This window comes from Camarhynchus parvulus, chromosome 4, assembly GCF_901933205.1.
Source record: "Camarhynchus parvulus chromosome 4, STF_HiC, whole genome shotgun sequence".
Classification (NCBI taxonomy): Eukaryota; Metazoa; Chordata; class Aves; order Passeriformes; family Thraupidae; genus Camarhynchus; species Camarhynchus parvulus.
Genome location: NC_044574.1, coordinates 55,749,947 through 55,756,172, shown reverse-complemented (window position 1 = coordinate 55,756,172; position 6,226 = coordinate 55,749,947).

Sequence of the window (6,226 nt, the reverse complement as noted above, 5' to 3'; positions counted from 1 at the left end):
GCGCAGCGCCGGTGCCGCGGGGGGCGGAGCGCGGTGCGGCCCGCCCGCCCCAGAGCGGCCCTGCAGAGCTACCGCGGGCAGCGGGCGCTGGCGGGGAGGTGTTCCCTGTGCTGCTGCCAGCCGTGGCCGCCGCTGGTGTGCCGCTGGCCCAGCACCATGAGTCTCCCAGTTGTCGTATTTCCAGCGCAGAGGATTTCTTTCCTCAGCCCGGTGCTGTTTCCTCTCTCTCCCCAGTTCTCATCCAGTTCCCCGTGCAGCTCATGCACGGTGATCTTCAAAAAGGTCTTGTACAGACCCACCACCACAACTCCTCCTTCCATTTCAACCCACCGCCCTTCTTTTTCTCTGCAACTCGGTTTAATAGCTTGGATCTAGTATCCCGTTGCTCTTGGATGGAGTGACGAACACTTTGCTTATTTGTGCTCTTTCCAGAGCACCCTTAGTTTTCTCCAGTTCTTGCTCAGCACTCTCAGTCAGCACTTTTCCAGGATGAAAAGTCCGGGGTCCAAATCTTGGGCAAGCCTTGTTATCCTCCACCAGTGTTCTTGCAGTACCTCTAAACCTTCTGAGATGAGGGAAAGGGAGCTGCATCGGCACAGTTCAAGGTGCAATTGAACCTCAGATTTAGGGAGCAATACTTCCAACTTTCAACCTCTGATTTAGGGAACAGTACTTCAACTTTCACTGCTCTCTACCACCCTCCTAACGTTTACTGATCTATGCTCAATTTGGTTTTTTTGACCCCTCAGAACATCCAACCAAGGTCTTCCTATGGAGTGGCAGCGGCCAGGTCAGAACCTGCACTTTACAAGCGAGGCTAACTACATGCATCAGATCTTTCACTAACTGAAGAAACAGTCATTGGTAGTTAAAGGCTTGAGAGACAGATGTCTCTAGCTACTATTTCTATCTTCAAGAAATAGAAGGAGCTTGAATAAACCTCACACCCTGTGGCCAGGATGATTTTGGAGGCAGTCATGCAATCCTGCCTACCTGCCTTCTCATTTCTTTAAATAGAGGATATAGAAAGAAATACTTGTAAAAACTAGTTTAAAAGTAATTGTGCTGCAAATGTAACTAATAGTAAAAGGAACCCCAACACAAAAGGCCTTTGTGCATGCAGCTTTCTCTCTCTGGAATTAGGACTTAAACACCCACGTGGTCTCACTGTGGATTCTAGAAATTACTTGCAAGTCTTTGTGTTCTGGATTCACACAAAAGCCTGCTCTGTCCCTTCAAACAGTGTCACATATAATGTGAAATATAACAAAATGACATTGCACTACTGGTTTCTCAAGGAAGATGACATACTGCCAAGTCATCGGTCCCAGCACTTGCACACATATCCTGGTACTTTTCCCATTTTGGCGAGTATGTCAGTGAACCATGCTATCAGAGGATGGTGTATTTTCTTCAGGCTCTGCTTTGTGGTGGTTCTGCCTCCAATTCCTCTCTGTGACAGGTTCTCAATGCAGTAGACTACCTGACATTCTTGATTCCTGTTTACCCCTACAATTCCCTTCATTAGACAGCCCATGTTACTGTACATACAAGAAATCTACCAGAAAAAAGATTTAGACTTTGTCCAGGTAAAGAGACTTCCATTTTTTCCCCCTATTTTTTTGCCCCTCTCAGATGCAAGGGCAAACATTGCTTTTCCCTCTCCCTGTCTCCTGTGTTCTCAGAGAACATGTTTGATTAAAGTGGAAATATTTTACTGAAGTAATTGCAAGTACAGTCACGTTTATTCTGCTTTGTTTTGGTGCAGGCTGACAAGAGTGAAGGCAGCCCTTGGGCTCCCTGGCAGGGAGGAAAATCCCAGGGAAGGGACTCTGTGTGGTGCTGCTCAAGCCTCCTTTGCATAGTGCAGGTGGTTATGAATCACTTGGCCAGAGTTGAGAGGAGATCAAAACTTGGAAGGAGTAAAGAATTACAGTTATGAGTCAACACTGCAAGCACAGAACATGCCTGGTTTGTGCTGCTCAGATGTTTTGCTTGTTTATTTTCCCATTTTGATGCGGTGGTCCTCACAACAGCAATGCAGATTAAAGGAATTAAGCACAAACAAAACCCAAAAAAATACATGGGGAATGATTAAACCAATTAAACCAATTCTTGCCAAACAAGTTCTCCTAAATCCAGGCCTAGTCCTCATGGATCTACCAGTATGAAACCCAGCATCTAGGCTGGGCTTTAACATGAGACCATCCAGCATGGCAGAAATATGCGCTGAAGGCTTGGACTGCAAACCAGGCCTCTGCTTTGTACGTGGATTTGGGCTGTGGAAAATGTCATCCACAGCCCCACCTGATCTCTATGATTATTATAAAGCATCAGCATGTGAGAACAATGTGTTACTTTAAAAAAAAATAGATTTTAGGAGGGAAGAGTACTTCTCTGTGTCGTAGACATAGAAAATCCCTGGGCAAACAAACTACAATTGTGGTTGATTGTGACCAGGCTCCTGGGTTTTCAGACCCATTCCAGAAAAGGTGAGTTTGACAGCAATGCCAATATCAACTGCTGAAGGAGCGGGAGTTTTAAAATTTTGGTACTTTCATAGAATGAAAATGCATTTTTTCAAGATATTTCTGTTTACTTTTCTGGTGACTAATAAATGAGTTAATATGCTTCAAATCAGCATATTCAGACTATTCCATCTATCTTTCAGACACAAGAGTTACAGGTTATAAAGAATGGAGAGTAGAGGGAAAGCAAATTTAATGGTATCAGATAACTTGAGGAAATGCAGCTTTAGAAAACTCACCAAGGCTGGACATAGTGAAAATAGAGTTGTTAACTCTATGCAACTTGTGTTGTGGCCTAACTTCTGTTATGTGGTTGAAAATCTGTGTACTGATAAAACATCATGCACCCTCCCCATCTCCAGATTTATCCTGACCTTGTGCAGGATGGCTTGTGTTATGTGCCCCAGCCCAATACTGATCATTTCCAAGTGATAAATCAGAAACCATGTCCCTTAGTTTATCCAGCAATCATTTGCTGGCCAAGCACGCATGCTAAAACAGTTAAATGAGGGTGAACTTTAAACATCAAGAGAGAACATTCTCTCTTGTTTCAGCAAGTAACTGTCTGGACAGTTCTCTGTCAGAGCAATGTAAAACAATTGGCCAAACTAGCTGCTGTCTGCCTTCTGTAACTCCAAAAGCTCACCCAAGAGTAATAATTAAGAGAAAACAGCCAGTACCCACATATTTTTTTTTTTCATTTTAGGACTTTTTGCTGTGCAAATAAATCAGCCCTTAGCCTGTGGTTTATAGCAGTTCCCTGCATAAAGCAGAATGACATCAGGTTTCATTTTAGTCCTATGTTTATTCAGCTTGAACTTGAACTAGGATCATATTAAAAACAGATTACAAACCATTTAAGAGCTCTTAATGCTTGCCAAAACTAGCCTGTGGTTTTAAATGAGATGCAAGGCAAAGTAAATGAAAAGTAGTATTGAAGTCGCTGTGGAGAAGTTGTGTTCCTAAAACATGCACAACATATTTGGCATTTCAAAAAGTATTCAGCAGAACTCCGTACACAAAGAGTATTCTTGTGCAAATGGATGGAAGGGAAGGATTTAGAATGTGAAATCAATTGTCTGAAATTCTAAAGTAAGCAATTGTCTGAAATTCAAAAGTCTGGCAACACTAGCACACGTTTAAACCTGTGCACAGAACTCCTGCTGGAATCACTGGGCCACCTGCAGAATTTCACACATCTGTTAAATTTCTTGCAGATCCAGATACCAAAGCTCTTGACCACTCTGAATTTTCAAAAAACTGCTGCAATTCACTCTGTAAACATGCAGAGTAGATGAATTAGTCTAGCGGATCACTTAAACTTTGCCTTGGCTTCAAGTTTGAAACGAAGTGCAAAGACAGAGGAATTCAGGCAACATTCTTCAATGTTTAGATGCAGGGGCAATGCAGGGGTTGTGTGTGGACATTAGAGATGTAAAAGCACTCAGGGCACTTGAATGGTAGGCGTGCAGCAGTTCCTGTAGCAGATCTGTTGTAATGACACTTTGATGTTAGCTGTTTACAACTTTGTCAGAATTTAGGCAATTGGAGCTCAAAGTGTTGGTGGCAAGTTCCTTCTTCAGGCTAGGACAAAATTCAGAAAATATTATTTATGCTCTTCCGAAAAGGTGGTGGACAGATATCTATTGTTATTGCTCATCTTACTCTATTGACTATACCTTCCTTATTTCTTCCTGTTACCTACTGAAGGAAAATCTGTGCAAAACCTTGGACAGGGTCTTGAAAATGGGAAGAATACGCTCCCTCTAATTTTCCTTGCATGTGTTGCCTTTAATGCAAGAACTGCCCAAATTCAGACAAGCTCTGAGCCTGCCCTGTGAGCACGTGTGAAAATTTGTCAGCCTGATTCTCACAGACCTTTTCATGATGGACAAAATCAGTCACAGGTTTTAGAGGCTGAGCTGGACTTACATTACTGTGATCCCCTTCAGTGCATATGGGCACCACAGAGCTGAGGAGATGGGGAGACTCTTTTATATTCTCTGTCCCCTCCATGTAAGCACCAAGACAGTGTGAAAAGGAGGGGAAAAGTTGATCCTGGCTCATTATGGCTTAATCCCAGGTTTTATTGCTAAAAGATGCTCGTTTTTAATTGCAATCACTTGCATTATCACTGACTTCCATTTAATTGTCCTAAAGGAATAAACTGTCCAGGATGAAACAATTAAGTCTCCCTTTTATTTCTATAAAACTTCCCCAAAGTATCTTAATTAATGAGTCTTTGCAAATTTGAAAAATATTCCAGCTTGTCTTACAGACAAAAAAATGGAGGCGTTTTCAGAGGCAGATGATGCAGCATGTGAACACCTAACACTGAGAACAGAATCCTGATCCCCAGGTCCTCTGTGGCTTGGGAGGTCAGAACCTTATGGACTGGGAAGTGTGCCTAAAAGCAGATTATCTAGAAGAAATAACATAATTTGCACAATCACTGTCTTTAATTATGGATAAAACCACTTGTTTAGGACCTCGCCTCATTTTATACACATGATGTACAAATACGGGATAAGTGGGAGTTCCAGTAAATATAATCTATCTTCTTTCCTGATGGAGAAGTGGAAGTGCTTCCAAACGTGTCAATACCATCTGCCCCAAGCTTTAGAAGACCTAAACTGCTCCTTTAGTAGCATTATCCCAAAGCTGGATGTTGGGATCTTTTTTGCTGTTTAAATGTTGATTTACCGTGACTATTGCTGGAGGCTTCTCCCTCACTTCCTCAAGACCAGGAAACATTTGCAGTTTCTCCTGCTTCCCCATCCTCTCCTCTTTCAGTCTGACATCCTGTCACCTGCTGACAGCAATCACACTGTGAATGGCAAGTCATTTGCTTATTGACAGCCTCCCATTTACTGTGACACCTGCCAGCAGTCTCTGACCCCTGAATAAACATTAAGACATTAACAACCTGACACAGGTTCAAGGGAGGGTTTGAATAATAATGTCCTGCAGACTCACTACACTCACACACGCAGCCAAAAAAAACCCCTTTGCACTAAAGTTAGCCGTCCTGGGAGCTGGGAAAGGCTTGCTGGAGTGAGTACCTGCATGGATGAGCAGCCACACTTGGCTATTCCAGGCAGCAAGGCCTCATCTCTGGCCAGTGAAGCTTTGAACATCTTTGCCTGTGCTGCAGTATTGGGATCTGAGCTATAAGAAACAGACTCACTGGTTTAGGAAAACAGCAGGATAAAGAGGAGAAAAGGATGTCTGCAGAAAAAAGCCCTCAAAACAAAACCCAACAACACTATCCCCTATCCCTCAAAAACCAAACCTCAAATTAAAACAAATAAACCACCTCCTCCCACAGCCAAAGCCAATCCTTCCTCTGAATTTTGGAATGTTCATAAACCCTTGCTGAACTGCTCTGGAACTGAAGGACTCTGAACTGCTTTTGGAGAGCAGAGTCTTGTGCTGCAAGTGTCATGAGGATGAAATAGTGTCCATTTCAATGGATTATCAAAAGGAGAAAGTGATCCCACTATGTTTGTTTTAAGTTTTTACTAGCACTGGGTTTGTTTCTCTTGTGTGTCTGCCTGGCATGTAGCCAGTCTGGGACTCTGCTATAATGGGTGATCTGTTAGCTTGAAAGACATTCTCTTCTGTCACTTCCAGCCATCCCAACCATGTCCCAGTAAGTCATAGAGGAAATGAATCCTTTCAACTTGCGACAGCCATGG